The sequence below is a fragment of the Lissotriton helveticus genome, chromosome 7 (assembly GCF_964261635.1).
Source record: "Lissotriton helveticus chromosome 7, aLisHel1.1, whole genome shotgun sequence".
NCBI classification, from domain to species: domain Eukaryota; kingdom Metazoa; phylum Chordata; class Amphibia; order Caudata; family Salamandridae; genus Lissotriton; species Lissotriton helveticus.
Genome location: NC_136068.1, coordinates 62,123,391 through 62,141,015, shown reverse-complemented (window position 1 = coordinate 62,141,015; position 17,625 = coordinate 62,123,391). Strand labels below are relative to the sequence as shown.

Genomic DNA, 17,625 nt, shown 5'->3' with positions numbered 1-17,625 from the left:
ACATAAAGTTATTATGATTATTTTTTTCTATGCATAGCGCGGACCCGGGTGGGGGTGGCGGTACGCTCTGTGATGCCAAGCAGAGCGAGGAGTGGTTTGCACCCCTCTTGGGCCATCCAAACTGTTGTGCACACTTGGCTTGTTCTCCATGGCGCTGTATTGTACAGCCCCGTGGAGAACATGTAGAGCATCCCCAGGCACTGCCTGAGTGTCCAAATAGGTCTGGAAAAGTCTGGAAGCCTGAATGCTTTCGGTGCTTCTTGCAGATCGTGAGGAAGAGGACAGAGGAGAGACGTGAGGGGGCGTGGTGGCGAAGGAAAAGGTACGTTCATTTTTTTAATATTATTTCTTTTGAAATCCATTTCACCCCGCCTCACCAGCCTTGTTCCGAAGGAGCCACCACTGCTCATAGGAACCTGGAAAAAATGTGCCCGTATAGTTGCTTTATATAAAGGTATGACATTTCTAATTTAGTGTTCAAGCCTTTTCGTTGACTGGTGTGAAGCCTTATCATATACGTAATTTCGCATTGTAATAGTATTTATCTGATTCCCATACCTACAACTGTATTAATTATTTCCAGCATTTGATATTTATGATGGCTGACATTCTGACTTAAATCAAGAAAATGGCAGTTATGTTTGATTTAATGTTGTTTTGCAGGCATTATTCTTTTGTTCTGAGATTGGAAGCTTTGTACTCATTTGACCCCCGTATAAACCTACACAAGTGAATTTCAAAGTGTACATACAATTGTTCTTGCTCCAATCTCTTTGTTGTCTTCATTTTATTTGGATGCCTTTCTGTGGATAAAGAACACAGTTTCTTAGAATAACATTATTACAGTGTTCACAATTATTGCATGGGAAAGACTCCCATTCACATTTCTTGTGCAACAGGCTGAGCGCCACTTCTTGTTAATATTTCTTTATTGTGCTTGGAGCATTGAAACACAATCAAAGGGCTTTCCTTGCTTAAAACACCAAAATCTTTTTCAATCTGTAAACTTGACATCTTTTGTTGATGATGATGATGATGTTAATCACCATATTAATTATTGAAAACAAACGTAAAACTGGACTTTGCATGTGGTGCTGACTTCTTTGGAAGTACTTCTATGTTTTTGTGCAAAGTCCTTGATATATATTTGTGGGTAACCACTTTTATTAAATCTAGTGGCATATTGGGTTCTATTTTATTGAGCTTCTGTCTGTGGAAAGTGATTCTATTGAGACATGTGAACTGAAAGTATGGAGAATCAGGATGAAAACTCTGAAAGTGTAAGATGTTGCTATTATCAGTTAATTTATGAAAAACTTTAATATGAATTGTTCCACCTTTGAGATTTATCATAAGAACATCCACAAAAGCAATCTGTGTGCTATTGTTGTTGTGAAAGAATTAGAACTGCTCTTGTTCAGTTCAATAATATTATCAACTAGTGTTTCATAAATCTTTGTCATAGCATAAGACTGTCATCTATATATCTCAAATAAAGGACAAAACCATCTCTCATCTTGTATCTATGTGTTAGACATGGCATCTTTTTGCGTGTTTCCCATATCTTTTTGCTTTCTGACCTCCGGGTTTTGACTCTGTTTTTGCTGGTTTAGTGTCGCTGCTCACTTTCTCACTGCTGTTCAGTGTTAAAGTGCAAGTGCTCCAGTTGTAAATTCTGTAACGGATTGGTGTTTCCATAATTGGCATATTTGATTTACTGGTAAGTTCCTAGGCCAGTGCATTGAGAGTGCCAGGGCCTGTAAATCTACTAGTGGGCCTGCAGCACTGAGTGTGCCACCTGCAGAAGTAGCCCAATAATTGTAATTCAGTCCTGCCATTGCAGAGTCTGCCCGCAGTTTGTAAACTCCCATGTACACCAGGCAAGGGCACCCACTTGCCAGGCCCTACTCTTCCCTCCTCTTGCAGGTAAGTCACCCCTAAGGTAGGCCCAAGGTACTCCTGTGGGTAGGGTGCTGTGTATGCTAAAGGTGGAACATATACTGGTGTGTGTGACATGTCCTGGTGGTGAATTACACTGTATTTCGTTTTTCACCACAGCAAGGCTATCTGTCCCGTAGGAAAAAATGGTAGTTTTACTTATACCATCTTATCTTACAAGTATAGCTTCCCATTCGGACAAGATAGGGAAATTAAGTTTAGTATGCCTGGACTCAGAATGTAAAAATATGTATTTTAGTAAAGATAATGTTTATGTTCTGCGTTTGAAAATATCAGTTTTAAAAAAAGTATGTATTTTCTTGCTTAGCCATCCTGTGTGCTTCTGCTGTGTTTGTGGATTGACTGTCTGGCTTTGGAGTGAGAGCGGCTGAGGATGTGCATTCGCTTCTGAGAGACACTAGGGGGTCTAGGTTTGTCCTGCCTTTCGTGGTTGAGTCAGGGCTGGGCTGAATAGACCTGGGCTGCAATTAGAGTAGTGGAAGGAGATTTCCTTGCACCTGAATGGGCCTGGTCTGCTTTAGACAATGCAGTCTCAACCTACAACCGTAAAGCTGGGCCAGGGAAGACCAAACAGGTTTAGATTAGGCACAGACACTTTCTGCCTGAGTGAACAAAGGAATTTTGAGGATAAATATTGATTCCTAGACCTGCAAACTTTTGAACTCACTGGAATCTAGGAACCTGCCAAGAAGAAGAGCTGTAAGAGCTACCAGGAGGAGACCTGCCCCTTTGCTGTGTTGTTGCATTGATGGGTTGGCCTGCAGTTGCTGCTTCTGCCTTGTGCAGTGAAAGGACAGGACTGAACTTTCTTTACTTGTGTTGATTATGTCCAAAGGCTTGTAGTAGAGCTCTCCTCCTGTTCTGAAGTCTCAGGGACTTTAAAGACTTCACCATCCACTGGATATCGCTTCTGGGACCTCTGTTTCAGTTGCCACAGAGAAGGGAAAAACAACAGTCACCGCCACCTACTCTGTTGCTGACTCTGTGTCCTGAAGGCACCAGGGATGGCACCGCCACATCTCGCACTGCAACCCTGGTCTCACTGATGACCAACGCCCCCACCACCGAGCTGCTGTTTGCAACGTGACCTATGGGCACCGCACTCCAAACTGCCTAGCTTCACTTAGCCGCCTGGTCTCCACGACACTGTCGCTGCCTACTGACTTCGACACCCTTGACCGCATCTTGGTTGGGGGCAGCGCTCCTAAGTTTCACAACGGCCTGCCTCTTTCCCCACAGCCGTCTGGGCAAACCAACGCCAGCTCCAGCTAACCAGCTCTGTCATCTGCACTGCAACTTGGCAGAACCCGATGGCCTCGCCTGGCACCGTAAGCCTTGGTCTCACTGACGCTGTCTGGACGATCGCCACCGAGCCGCTGCCTGCACTGCATTGTGAGGGCACTGCACCCTGCACTGCTTCCATTTTGCAACACTACCCCGATGGTTGCCACAACTGGCTCGCACCAGCGTATCAGCCGCAACGGGAAAGGTACTGTTCAATGCCTCAGCTGCCCCATACGAGGTCGCCTGGAACTGTTAGATTCTGTTGTTCTCACCATCGCTCTAGCCCCGGATGGAGCTGCTGACTCAAAGGAACTGTGTTATTGAGATATTTATGCAATTTTAAGAATATCTTGCAAAGCATATATTTTTTAAGTACTGTATGTTGGATTCTTATAGTTGTTGGTCTTTTTTTGAATATATTAAAATATTGGATATTTTTTAAACTTGTGTGGTGTCCTTTTGTAGTGTTTTCACTGTATTACTGTTGGTTTTGTGCCAAATGCTGCACACACTGCCTCTGAGATAAGCCTGAAGATTCGTGGCAAGCTACCAAGGGGGTGAGCAGGGATTATTTTAGGTGTGTAACTACCTTATCCTGACTAGGAAGAAGGGTCGCTACTTGAACAAAGGTGCAAGCCCTTGCCCACTGGAGACCCCCATTTCTAACATCATGTAAATGCATTCTTCTTCAGATTTGGCCTAAAGAGGTTAACATAACTTGGGGGTCTAAAAAATGCAAAGATGTTGCATTTTGTTTCAGAATGATGGCTTTATTCCAATTAAAATAACTGCGATACAGAGCACAATTTATTGGTTCAATTAGAAACACTTTGTTAGCTCTGATTTGCTTGGTTTAATGATGCTCATACAACAGATTCATGCTCGTAAAGTTGGGATTGACATCTCTTGCACATAGCCAAAGCTTATCCATGTTAGGCATTTCCAAACCTGAGATTGCATTTGAAAAGTCTGTGATATCCCTTTTTTTTTGTAAGACGTTTATTAGTAGCATAGAGCAGTACACAATGTGGAGCCTACAGCCCTGTGTGCCGGCTGCAGCACTTCCATGCAATTAAATGAAATAAAACGAGGAACAGAGAGAAGGGGAAAGGGACAAAGTAGTGATTGTACATATCTCGTCTGACCATAACACAAGACCAGTTGGCGTTGGTTACATTGTTCGCTCCGTGCATGCTCACAGTTCAATTTTACACTCAAATGACGTCTCGTTTCATCTTTTCATAACTAAAGAAGTTAACTCTGTGAACTCAACAGTTCTTATCCGTTTGTCCCTGAAGGTTCGCTAGATCGGTAGGATAACTCACTGGCATCTGCTGTGCGGGTAGTCATGGCTGTCGTGGACAGACCCTGTGAGCGTGTCATGTGGATAGAATTCGCTGATACAGTAGTTTTCTTTATCCGTATAGTGATGCATATCACCTACCTAGAACGGTGTGCTACTGTCGATGATCAACGCGTTAGGGAAATTGTAACTTAAGTAAATAGTATAGCCTAATTGCACTTTGAGTAGATTTGACTTACATCAGGATGTGTGGCAATAAGGCTTGTGCAGTTGAGCTCCACGGAGATGCAGTATTGGGCAGGTCGTATGTACCCCCGTTTGTAGGTTTATGTGTTCTCAGGAGATTGTGTATTGGCGTCCTATGGGAGGTGGCATGTAAGTTTGTCCTTTACGTGTGTCCACCTCATGTGGAAATATGTGAGGGGATATTATACGGAAGAACAAGGGGGGGGGATGAGTGTATCTGGGGGAGTGCGGCTGTGAGAGGAACTAGGAGATTGTCGTGTCGTGTCGTGCTCTGTTGGGTCGTCGCGTGGGAGGGTGTCCGGACCCGTAGCTGGTGTGTGGGAGGTTTTGTTACAATCTTTATGCATGTAGAGAGCCACACCCGGATCTTGTAGGAAAGAAGTTCTCAGCTGGTTCTTCTCAATTTCCACACATGGATGTGTAGATTGTGAAGTTTCAAATGAAGTACCCTTGCTGTTGCTAGAGACAGGTGGAAAGGAGGGCAGATGCACTGACTTAGTAATTTGGAATACCTACTCTCTGATCCCTATTTGGGGTTGTCAGGGTGAGCTTAGCCCAGTCCCTCCTTTCTTTCTTCAGAACTCAGGGAAGCAGAAGCAGAGGTGGAATCCCATAAGGGAAGGCGTAGTACAACAGAAGGTAGAATGCATTGTTCCATAAAAATGTGCTACTTTCAGTGGGGAAGGCACCTTTTGAAGAATGTTAGTTGTTTTGTTTAAATTTCTTGGTCCCTGGCTGACGCAGACACTTCCACCTCAGTTGAACTCATTATACAGCTAACCACTTGGGACAATTACAGTTTCAAGTTTATTTCTGTCTGGTAGCTGGCTCCTCTCTCCACTCACCTAGCCCATTGTCTGCATCATATTTGGTACTTCTGTCTGAATTGGTGCCTGTAATAACACATTTCTTCCATGGTGTAAAAAAAATGAAGATTTATTGAAAATTAAGATCATTACAAAAAGCAAGTTAATTTGGGAATTAGCAATACATTTCTCAAAAGTAAGTAAAAGTAATTCAAGAGGGTCAGCATAGAGTCTAAAAATATCTATTTTATAGGGATTTAGGCATAGAGGCCACACACATATTCTGTGGTGTGAGATGACAAAATAGGGATGAACGAGCAATGTATCATTCTGGTAAACCAATCACTATTCCATTACACAAGATACATCCAATACATTTAGGAACACCTACTATTTGCATATTGTTGAATGAGGTGTACATAGAAAATGAAGGAAATGACATGATGTTTGTATGATGTGAAAATGCAATGGACCATTTAACTAATGAATGGTCCCTAGAAAAGACTCATGCAAGGGACTTTGAAAGATACAAAGACAGAAACATCCTGAACATGGCTTCTCAGGAAGAACACAAATGAATATAGGTATGTCCAGCTAAATTAACAAAACTATGAATGGAACCTTCTATTTTGTGTATTTTCTGACAAATAAAATTGCACATTTCTCTCTGTAAACATGAATAGACATCAATTCAAGCTGTTTAATGCCTAGTCATGCTAACTAAATGACATCTACATTAGGGATTATTTTCTAATTAGTAAAAAAACTGCTTTCAAGCAAATAACTTCCAAAAGCGTAAATATTAATGCCACACCCATTATGGTTAGAAGTAAATCTAGTTAATACAGTTAGTAGTATTTTCAGTAAACCACCACCATTCTTACTTATCCATTCATCCACTGTATTAAAAAACTTTGCCAGTTTCACGGAACCATTCCACAACTGTCCACAACACATCCGTTTCTCCCAAAGAATGAACTTCACACAAATGGTTTATTATCAATCTACCTTTCATGTTCATAAAGTTATCTGGCACAAAAATTCAGCACTGCAGAACCTTAGTTACACAACATACACACCACCTTTTTTTCAAAAGCATATCTAAAGCAAGGTTATTCTGAAGCACCATTGAACGAATGGCAACCATGTCTTCATCAATGTTAGTTAACAGCCAAATATTCTACCAAAGTGTGTCTACTTTCTAATCTTAACTTCATTCAAAGCCAGACCAATAGGGGGCTCAATACATCATATAAATTCAAAATAGACCACCCATTTCACGGTTCACTCTTTTATAATTGATTTCACTTATTTAACCTATTCATATGGTACATCATTAGGGAATTCCAAAACTGAGTACCAAGATCCTACCCACATTCTTGCAATGCTAAAATAAGCTGTTTTACTTTAAATGTGATGAATATGTTTATGTGCAGAGTGTTGACCTATAAACTGTTTAATTATAACTAGACACACTTATTTATTCCATTCATAGCTGAATTATACCATCTATAATGCATTGTTCGCAAATCTTCCTAAAGCTCCTTTGAAATCATCGCAAATTCTCTCTACCTCGTATATCTTCAAAACATGCTTTGTAAATGTTCATGGGTTATGCGGAGATTACATTGAGCAGGCACACATACACTGGCACTTCCCTTACAGAAATATGTAGGATACAATAAGAGTGAATCTTTCATTAAGTAACAAAACAATATGGAGCTAAAGCTGAAGGCAACAGTTAATGGCAAATGATGAAGAAAAGCTACATGAGTTCTAACTGGCATTTAAAGAGAGCTTAAATTTGCAAAAGAAAAACATATATAATAAAAACAATGGTCCACCATATCTGCATATTTATAAAAATCAGTGTTGCTTTCATTTTGTTTGTCAAGCTGACAAGTTCTTCTTATGTTTAATGGTGGTCAGCAATAGTGTTTAATTTTTTTTTAAAAGAATTAGTGCTGGTGGCCTTGTCAGGAGGCGACTGAAGCTTGCATCACCCTTTGGCCCCACCAGCGCTGCTAATGACAGTATCTGCTCAACTACTAACCATCAGAGTCCTACCAATGTGACAATTCAAACTATAGCAGGCCCCAAAAGCTACAAGAATGGCATAGACAGCACTTATTAGTAATTTTAATGTATATTAAATTAATAAACAGTGCATCTCTAAATTAAAGAAACAGCGCCACCATGTGGCAGACTGTCAGAGTGCTGGTGTTGACAATTAAGTGCTGGTGAAGAGCACCCGAAACCAACCCCTGATCAAATTAAGCACTGGGCTGCAATGTTCTGGGGTGGGGGAGAATTCTGAGGAAGCAGCTATAACATCAGCATTAGGATGTTTGTACACAAAGAAAAGAACAGCAGCCCAAAGCCAACACAAATACTTGTATTCCAAGCCCACATCTCACAATGTTGCTGCTATATGACATGCACTCTGAGAACTGGGTCTGATGCCTTGGATTGCCACCTGGCAACTATTCTACAATCAAGGACTACCTATTACAACGTCTACAGGTGGCCCAGAATGCTGCCGCGCGAGCCATCTTTGGCCTCCATAGACGAGCCAGTGCCTCAAGCCTATTGCAAGCTCTACATTGGCTCCCCATCCGGAAACGGATAGCATTCAAGGCTTTGACGCTGGCATACAAAGCTCTACATGCCATGGGAGCTCAATACCTGCAAAGGAGGCTGGCTTTTTACCACCCGGCACGATCCCTGAGATCGGAGTCCCTCTTCCTCGCGGTAGTCCCCCGAATAAAAAAAGCCCACATAGGAGGACGGTCATTTAGGCTGTTAGCTCCGCAGCTGTGGAACTCCTTACCTCTGTCCCTGCGCTCCATGCCCAATCTACTTGCGTTCAGGAAGGGCTTAAAAACTTGGCTCTTTACCTGCTAGAGACCTCCTGCCCTGTCTGGAATCGTGACTTTCTTGTTCTTTCTGTTATGTTCTGTTTGTCCCTTTCTAGGTCATGTAGTACAAAGCGCCGGGACACTCCTAGGAGTAGCCGCGCGCTATAGAAGACCTTTTTATACCTTTTTAACATAACATAACATAACATAACATAACAAGGCTTGTATGTCAAGCTTGGTAAAAAATATATATTTATCTCCATTTTGAAATACATTTTAATACATAAAATACAATTAGCAGTCACTGTAAACTTATTTTAGAGCAGTTTAAATGATTTTTCAAACAAACCAAGGGAGTTTTTCAAGTTTATAGGAATGTAGATGGTCTGAATCCTCAAGTCTGTATATATGTATATGGTATTTGTATAGCGCAACCTAGTCAACACATTCCGTAGTCAATACACATGAATACATTGCTGGTAGGTTCCTCTGGAAAGGATACCAGCTGCCTATCTGTAAAAACTGCTTAATGCCTCTTGAAGCCTGCACTTTCTTCGGTTTGAGATTGTAGTGTATCTGCTGTGCGTTGTTTTCAACAGATGTGTTTCTGAAGTTCTGGAACCATTTTTACAGTAGGGATGCTGACATCAATGTTACATCAGTGACGTCACAGGAGTGTTGAAAAACCCAAGCGTTACACAGAACACGTTTAGCACATGAGCCAGGCCCATGTAGTGGGGTGAGGTAGGGGATGGCATGTGCCCAGTGGTGCATTTTAAAGTGCCCAGTTCTGACTATAGGACTATAGCGGGGTGTGGTACCACCTTGCCAATTACTGAGAGCACATTTTCAATTCAATTAGCTTCTTGAAATGGCCAATACATTTGCAGAAGGTGTGCAGTTTTACTTCTAAACATGTATAGAGTGCACAAAACATATATATAGTGCACAAATGATAACCTCTGGAAATCAGAGCGTTGCAAATTTCTCTCACCTTACAGTCAGTGCAAAGATAAGTAAACTGTCATTGAATTACAGAAACTGCAACGAGATTTAAAGGACTCTTATGTGTTGCTCTTTCTCCTCCTGAGCTACTGTTAGGGTTATTTAAGGGATGCTGCAGCATCTCAAACATCCTTGACCTTCCTGTGCCTTTCTATGTGCTGTGTGTGCTGGTCTTACTGTCGAAAGTGCAAGACACTCTAGGGAAGAAAGATGTAGAAACATCAAGAAGGTGGTATTTTTATAAACTTAATCTGGCAGCTATGCAATGGTGGGCGGACTTAGAGAAGGAGATTAGCTCCTTTTTTGTTATAAATAAGGATTCTGCTCCTATTAATGTTGTATGGGTCGCTTTTAAAGCTACACTGCAAGGCATAATCACTTCAAAAGAGATTCCAAAACAAAAAGCTAAGAAGGAGGAGAGAATAGCAATAGAAAATGAGCTGGCCCGTGCAAATCAAGAGTATTTCAGAAATAGGACCCCGGTAAATAGGCAAGAAATTCTGAATGTAAAAATACAAATGAGAGAATTTTATTATGATTTAGGGGATAGGGCAAGTAGAACATATCTTTAGACAAGCTTTGAAAATAGTGAGTATACGGGAAGATTACTAGCTTGGCAAGCAAAGGAAAAACAAGTTCGAAATAGAATCGAATGCATCCAGCACAAAGCAACTAAAACTCGAGTAAAAACGATGCCACTAATAGGGGAGGTGTTTCTTGAACATTATAAAGATACCTACCAGGCACCACACCAAGTCTTCCTAGAAATTATTAATTAATTTATGCAGGAACTGCTAATGCCAACTTTAGAAAATAACTTTAAAGAGCTGCTGCTAGCCATATTCACAAAGGAAGAGCTGGATGCGGTTATCAGCTCTTTGCATAATGGTAAAGCTTCCGGAGAGGATGGCATATCGCAGAATTTTTTAAAGCACTTTCCACAGCACTCTGCCCCGAATTTTTAAGTCTTGCAAATTATTTATTACAAGGGGGTGACCCACCTGTATCTTTTCGCACGGCAGTTGTAGTCAGTATTTTTAAAAAAGATAAAGACAGTGAAAATGTGAACTCATATAGACCAATAAGCCTTTTAAATACTGATTACAAAATGTTGACTAAACTCCTTGCCAATAGGCTAAGCAAAATAGTGGGATCACTCATCAGGACAGATCAGTGCGGTTTTATAGCAGGGAGACAGCTGTATACAAAATACATTTTTTTCTATTAATAAGGTTGAAGCACAGATCTGGTTTTTAGATGCGGAAAAAGCATTTGATCTTGTTTCTTGGAATTGTCTTTTTACAATATTAGAAAAATTCGGCTTCCCAAATGAGTTTATATTTTTACTGAAACAACTTTACATGAATTTCCTGGCCCAAATCTTAAACAATTCTGTGAATATAGGGACATGCCAAATAAATAGAGGTACCAAAAAAGGCTGTCCCCTCTCCTTGATTTTATTTGCTCTATTTATAGAACCATTAGCAATTGCAATAAGGGAAAAAAGATCCCATACAGTACCCGTTCAAGGAATGACGAACATTGAATTATATGCTGACGATATTGTTCTTTTTCTGAACTCAAAGATGGATACTCAGATGGAAGTTATGAGAATCTTTGCAGACTTTGAAAAAATAGGGGGGTATAGGATCAATAAGTCCAAAACAGAAATTATACTATGCAATTGCGACATAAACTCTCTTTTAGCGGAATTTAGACAGACGTATAACACCAACCCAAAGAGATATCTAGGGATTTATGTAACTGAGAGAGTAGAAGATCTTTTTGCACAAAATTATATTCCACTTTTAAGAAAGGTTAACTTACAGTTAACACGATGGAATCAGTTCCCGCTGTCAATAATAGGACGAGTTGCACTAATTCGAATGTCTATTCTCCCTTTTTTTAACTTTCTTTTTAGTGCGGCCCCCTGTGCAATACAGACTTCCTTTTTTAAAGAAATAGATAGTATGTTTTCCTCCTTTTTATGGACAAAGAAGATACCAAGATTAGCACTTAGCACTTTAAATTCTTCCGTATCGGATGGAGGATTATCCCTTCCAAATATTAGAAACTATTACTATGCGACATTTGCACATCACAGTTTTAGATTTTTCTTTTCAGATCCTCAAGAGGCAGATAATTTTTTCATTATAAAGATGTTAAGGGAGTATAACACAATAGACCCCACCAGAGTTACTAAGTACCCTAAAAAGTGTGTTACATTACCCTACAACGGCTATTCAAACAAAAAACTCAGCTTTTAACACACTATGATATTCCAAGAATTAACATCTCGACCAAGCTTCCGAATATATATATGAGGGAAACAGGTCTGTTAGGGAATAATATATTAAGGTTATGGGAAGGAAACGGGTATACCCAAATCCAGGATTTTATTAAAGAGAGTGGCTGGAAAACCTGGGCAGAGATTGAAGCCGGGCTTCAATCTCCAAGTACAATCTTAAAATGGTTGTTTGTTAGCTTGAAATCCATATTGGAAAAACTGGATAGAGAAAGCCTGTATATAAAAACTACTATCAGCAAAGCCCTTAATTCTCCCGTACAACGGAAAATTAGGAATTGGATTAATAATTTGGATGACGATAAAGCAGATTCCATTTATGAAAAAGCTAGAGACAGATGGAAGAAAAGGGAAGATATGCAGATTCTTAAATCAACCTGGAATAGGCTTAACAAACTCAATGCAGTTATTTTTAGAGGGGCAAACTTCAAACGAATGCAATACTATTCAAAATGGTTGATATATAGATTACATTCTTTCCTTCGCAATATATATCCGCAAATAGAAGACAAATGTTTCCGTTGTGCAGATAAAGGAACCTGGTCGCATATTGTTTGGGAGTGCTCAAATATACAGAGCTTCTGGATAGAGATTGAGAAATACCTTAAATGTATAATCGATCCCCTTATCTCGCTTGATAAATCTACAGCAGTTTTAGGCTGCTCTCAGACTACCTCCACACATGAGGAAGGCTTGTTTATCGCAGCTCTAATAGCAAGATCTTTTTTTTATTTTTATTTATATATATTTTTATTAATTATAACACAAGAGTAAAAATATACATATCGGGCATCATTCGGTGGAACATATCGTAATGGTGGACGGGCAAATCAATTAAGAAAATACACAACAATTACAAGCATCTGAAAGACATCAATAGCAGCGTAGGGCAGAGGTGAAACAATACGTTACCGTTAACCTAAGCAAACACCGCCGAATCCCGCCCACTCAGACTACAGGGTATGAAGACCAGACATTCGATACCCAAGTATGATGAATAAAAATCAGGAGAATACGCCACATCTCTTGTGAAGAAGGGAAAAGGGAAAAAGAAAGGTCATAGAACAAAAGAAAGGAAAAATAACAACCCCCCCCCCACCCTGCACCCCTGCGGATGGCTACGACCTAACCCACTAGCAGCGTGCCTGTCGCCCACTAAACTAACCCCAAGGAAGGGAAAAGATGGAGGAGGGAATGTCGTATAAGCAAACACATCCCCGGTCTCCCATACCCCCCGCCAGCAGCGACCATCCCGAGATATAATCGAACCAACATTTAGCAAAATATACAAACCAATCGGGGGAGTATAACAACGCACCACCCAACTCCCAGCACATTACATGTGACAATCCCGGCGTTGAATCAAGCCATATTATCAAGTCCAAGCCCTCAAGTTCAACCCTGACCAGTACGGTATTTCGGGAGAGTCTCTTTCACTCGAGCCACCATCACAAAGGAAAAGACAGAACGTTCATTAAAGTCCACATCAGTGTTGCAGGAGCGACAAAAGGATAGAAGGTCACGATAGCCACAAAACGAGTGAGAGAATGTGTCCAGAAATAGCAAATCTCCCCAACAGTCACTTTGGAACTTGTTACAGCACAGAAGACTGTCCATATCTGTACGAGGCGGCAGCAGGATCGAGCAGGGAACAATAGCGACAATCGCGGGCTCGCTGAGTGTGAATTGGGGGTCGACCAAGCACATGGAATCCAGGTTCTGCCCGGGGACCTCTATCTCAGGCGTACATTGCACCGCTGGTACCACAGATGTAGTAGGGCTAAACGGAGAGTCGTGTGCAGGTCCCAAGATACCGTCCACTTGCACGATTAGTGTCCGGAATACAGCGGTGAATTGTGATTGGAGCGCCTCAATGGCGGCCATGACGGCCTGTAGCGATGGCGTACTTTCCGTCCACCCCATCTCCTCTCACGAAGAGGCAGAGCAGGATTCGAACCCCGGAGGCCGGCTAATCCGGGGTAACAGGCCACGCAAATCCGAAGACAATAATGGGCGCTCTCCGTCGTGCCAGATCGACACCTTCGCCGGCAGCGAGGGCCCTGGCCCGTCAACCCCGGGAAGGGGCAGGGTCTCCGGGCGTCGGACCCCCGAACACGGCAACCGGTGCGGTACGCTGTTGTCTCCACGGCGTAGACCGCTCACAATGTCAGCATCAACAAGCAGTTTACGATGCACTCCGGGGGACCGGGCTCAGTCCAGGTCCAGCGGCCGTTGTTGATCAACTCCAACCCGGATAGGCTAGAAATCGAGGCCCCGGCTTCCACACGATGTTAGGCCGAGAATGGGAACGCGGCGTATCTTTGGCATCCGACAAGATAAAAAGCTCGGGATTACACCTTTAGAAGCAGGAATACTTCACGAACCCGGGAGACTGGTGCAAAGTCAGGATTGAGAACAGGATATGCGAGCTGCTGGCGGAGGTCGACGGAGCCGGGAGCTTACGCGGCCATCTTGGTTGCTGGCGTAGCTCCTCCAATAGCAAGATCTTTAATTCTGCAACTGTGGAGATCGGAGAAGGTACCCACTTTTAATGCGTGGAGGGTAAAACTGTCCAGAATACAGGAATTGGAAAAGAAATATGCAACACGATCAGGAACAATAAGAAAGTATGAGAAACATTGGAGTGTGTTTGAAAGATAAGATAATATCTTGTGGTGGATCCAAAAGCATAACATACATGAATAGGGATCTGCTCGGATATATAGCACTTTGCAGTTTAATTCACTAGGATCTGTTTTTGTAGTATAGATATATTACGATTGCACTATGATGTATTTTAAATGTCCATTTATAGGATTCCAATATTTTGTATTTTAAAGTCTAAGTAATCCCTTCCTCTTTCGATATTTTGGAATATGTATTTGTATATGCTAAATATTGTGTGTTATTAAGTCTATGAACTCTCAATAAAAAAATTTAAAAAAGAAAGCGCAAGAAACTCAGGTCTGTAGACAACCTGTTCCTGGCATTGAGATCTGCAATCCCCTTTCTTCTTTGGTCCTGGATTGTGCTGTGATGTGCAGGGCACTTCCGTCAGAGTAGAGTTGTTGCTCACCCACTCACTGCATTTTCTTGGTTCATGCTGGGGTTTGATTGTTTTATGTTCTTCTGTGCTCATATCATTGAGCAAACGCTCCAAGGGCTTTCCTATATTTGGAAAAGGCTGTTTGCACTCGGTAGTTGGAATTAATTAGAAATCAGATGGTTTAAGTCTTAGATGGATAATTTTTCAAAACTGACACCTTCAAGGATGTGGTCCCTCAGTATGTAATACAGAGTATCTTCATTTATAATTCCTTTCAATTGGTAAACACTCAGAACAAACAAACATGACTGATTAATTAGCACGTAAAAAGCAAACACTGCTTACACTTGTGGCATCGCAAGCAGGTTGATCTACCTGAATGGCATCACTTTTATTTAAATGGATCTGAGAAGCATTTCTTCTCTTTTTTAACTGATTATAGTTCACACTTTTATAGATCTTTGCCTCTTCCCGAAACAAAATATCCCCTCCCCTAGTTCTTTCTGTTTCCTTATTTGAAAGCATTTGCAAAATGTGCTAATTTTGAGAGAGCACTCCGCACAAGTAGATGTTAGTCGTGCTTGGGTGGATTTGGGCTAAGAGTAAGCAGGCCCTGTGTCCACCCATCTTCGGCCATGCATGGCATGTGGTTAGTCACAAAACTGTACCTGGCCAAGCCCTGTTTCACACATGCTACAGATATCTGACGCCTGCCAACACTGATGGCCTTCCGCCATGCATGGTGTGGAGGTGGCTGTACTGCCTGCTTGCCTCTAAGGAGCACACACTCCACTCATTTTTATTGTATTGCTTTTCTAACTTATGGGATTCTCACTAGAGTAAAGGTGTTGCATTTGCCTCCTATTGGAGTCCCGTCGGATCTCAGTCACACAAAATCATTATGTTTTTAATTTGCCTGAGGGGAGTCCGTCTGGGACTCATCCACAAGTTCCATGGGCAAACATACCCACAGCATTACCCCTTGTGCATTTTTTCATTCATTTAATTTTTTACGGGTAGCTACAACATTTTTCTGAATTTCTCAGCCAAACAATCCGTGCACTTGCTCCTGCGGCTCTGGGAAGAACTTCACACAAGATGGCTAATGATGAAATAAACCCTCAGTCAATCACGTTACTCCACTTTTTGAAGTTGTGGGCCTGCGAAACTCCCACAGGACTCATATGAACCTAACTGTTCTGACGTCTAGAAATTTTGAACCTCAATTTTAGAATATTTACTGAACAAATTTACCAAACGAAAGAAAATATGCTTTCTGGGAAAAGATCTAGCTTTCTGCCAAATTTGGTGCAATTCCGCTCAGCCATTTTTTCTGTAGTACTGTCAACAATTCCCTGGGGAAATTCAATTTTGGGATATCCTTCTTTCTCATCCCCGCTTGATTGATTACCCTACAATTTTCAAGGAAGGAGCTGGGGAGGATGACCTTTTTTGGAAAGTTTCTGGAAGATTCATGAAACAGAGCCACTGTTATTAGCAAACAAAACATCAATTTCCTATGATAACTAAGTCCTACCTGTCATACACACTGGTGAGTGAAGTAATGTAATATGTGGGGCATTTAGCAGTCGTAGCAAGGGCGTGAGTTAAAATTCCCTAAGAATTTTGGTTGTTTTGGTAATTTAAAATAGTATGTTTTAACTGACATTTACACCTAATGATAGTGGGGCATATTATCAAGGGGGTTTATCTCTGCTTTTTTGGCTTTAAAAGCCAAGAAAGCGGAGATAAAATTATCTCCCTATTCCCTAGCTGTCGCTAACACCAGTTAGCGACAGCTAGTAGGAGATAGCAACCATCTTGGGCCCCACTTTGCATGTCAGTGATATTTATCACTAATGACATGCAAAGTGGGCGTGCCAAGATGTTAGCGACTGGAAACAGTCGCTAACATCGCTATCTCCTATTACCAACTTATGGAGATATTCGCGCTAAGCGCGAATATCTCCAAAAGCTAACACCTGCCCTGAGCAGTTCTTAGCCATGTTATCCAATGGGAGGTGGATAACATGGCTAAGAGCATTAGCTCGGTAATGCAGGAATATCGCTGACTTTTCAGCGATATTCATGCATTGCGGCCGATTTTTATCGCATTTGCGATAAACCTTGGTAATACTAAGGTTTATTTGCGATCAAAATCGCCGCAGCTCAGCGGTAAAATTTTGTCGCTAACCAAGCAATAGCGATAATTATCGCTATTGCTTGGTAATATGCCCCAGTGTCCCTTCAATCTTGGTATTTTTATTGAGTTCTAAATTTTCAAAAACATGCAAAGTAAAATATTATTTCAACTAGAGTAAGATGTCCTTCACCTTGTGTGTTGCGATTTTGGGTGCAGGTCCTAGAGCTTCTCATTGCTGTAGTGCAGAGTCAAGATCTTGCATTGCCAAATATCGCTGGCATTCACTGTAGAGAAAATAGTTTGATTCCCTGGAGTTTCACATTGGCGGTCATTGCAAGCAGCAATATTTTGGTGCAATGGGCCTCTTCACTCTTACTAAGAACCTCGGGCATATTATCAAGAACCGCATTAAAATTATCGCCGGTTTAGTGGCAGAAAACTGCCGCTAAAGCAGTGATAAAGGGCTTGATAATATGCGACGGAGAATTCCAATAGAAGCTCATGTTCACACCAGAACATGGACTTCTATTGGAATTCTCCAGGGCATATTATCAAGCCCATTATCGCCGCTTTAGCAGCAGTTTTCTGCCGCTAAGCCGGTGATAATTTCTAATGCCGTTCTTAATAATATGCCCCCTCAAACTTTAGTATTTCTCTTTTTCATTAAGAA

At 41.5% G+C, this 17,625-nt stretch overlaps 1 pseudogene across 7 annotated transcripts in view; it reads left to right on the top strand.

Annotated features, from left to right (window-relative positions):
- The window catches only part of LOC144768050 (epidermal differentiation-specific protein pseudogene), a 254,302-nt pseudogene that overhangs the window by 14,549 nt on the left and 222,128 nt on the right, over positions 1-17,625 (top strand). For 4 of the 7 annotated variants that reach the window (XR_013598441.1, XR_013598435.1, XR_013598436.1 and 1 more), the window contains exon 2: positions 267-322. The exons of the other annotated variants lie outside the window; for them this stretch is intronic. The product of XR_013598441.1 is annotated as an epidermal differentiation-specific protein pseudogene, transcript variant X7 (transcript). The remainder of the gene's footprint in view (positions 1-266; positions 323-17,625) is intronic. 7 annotated transcript variants of the gene reach the window in all.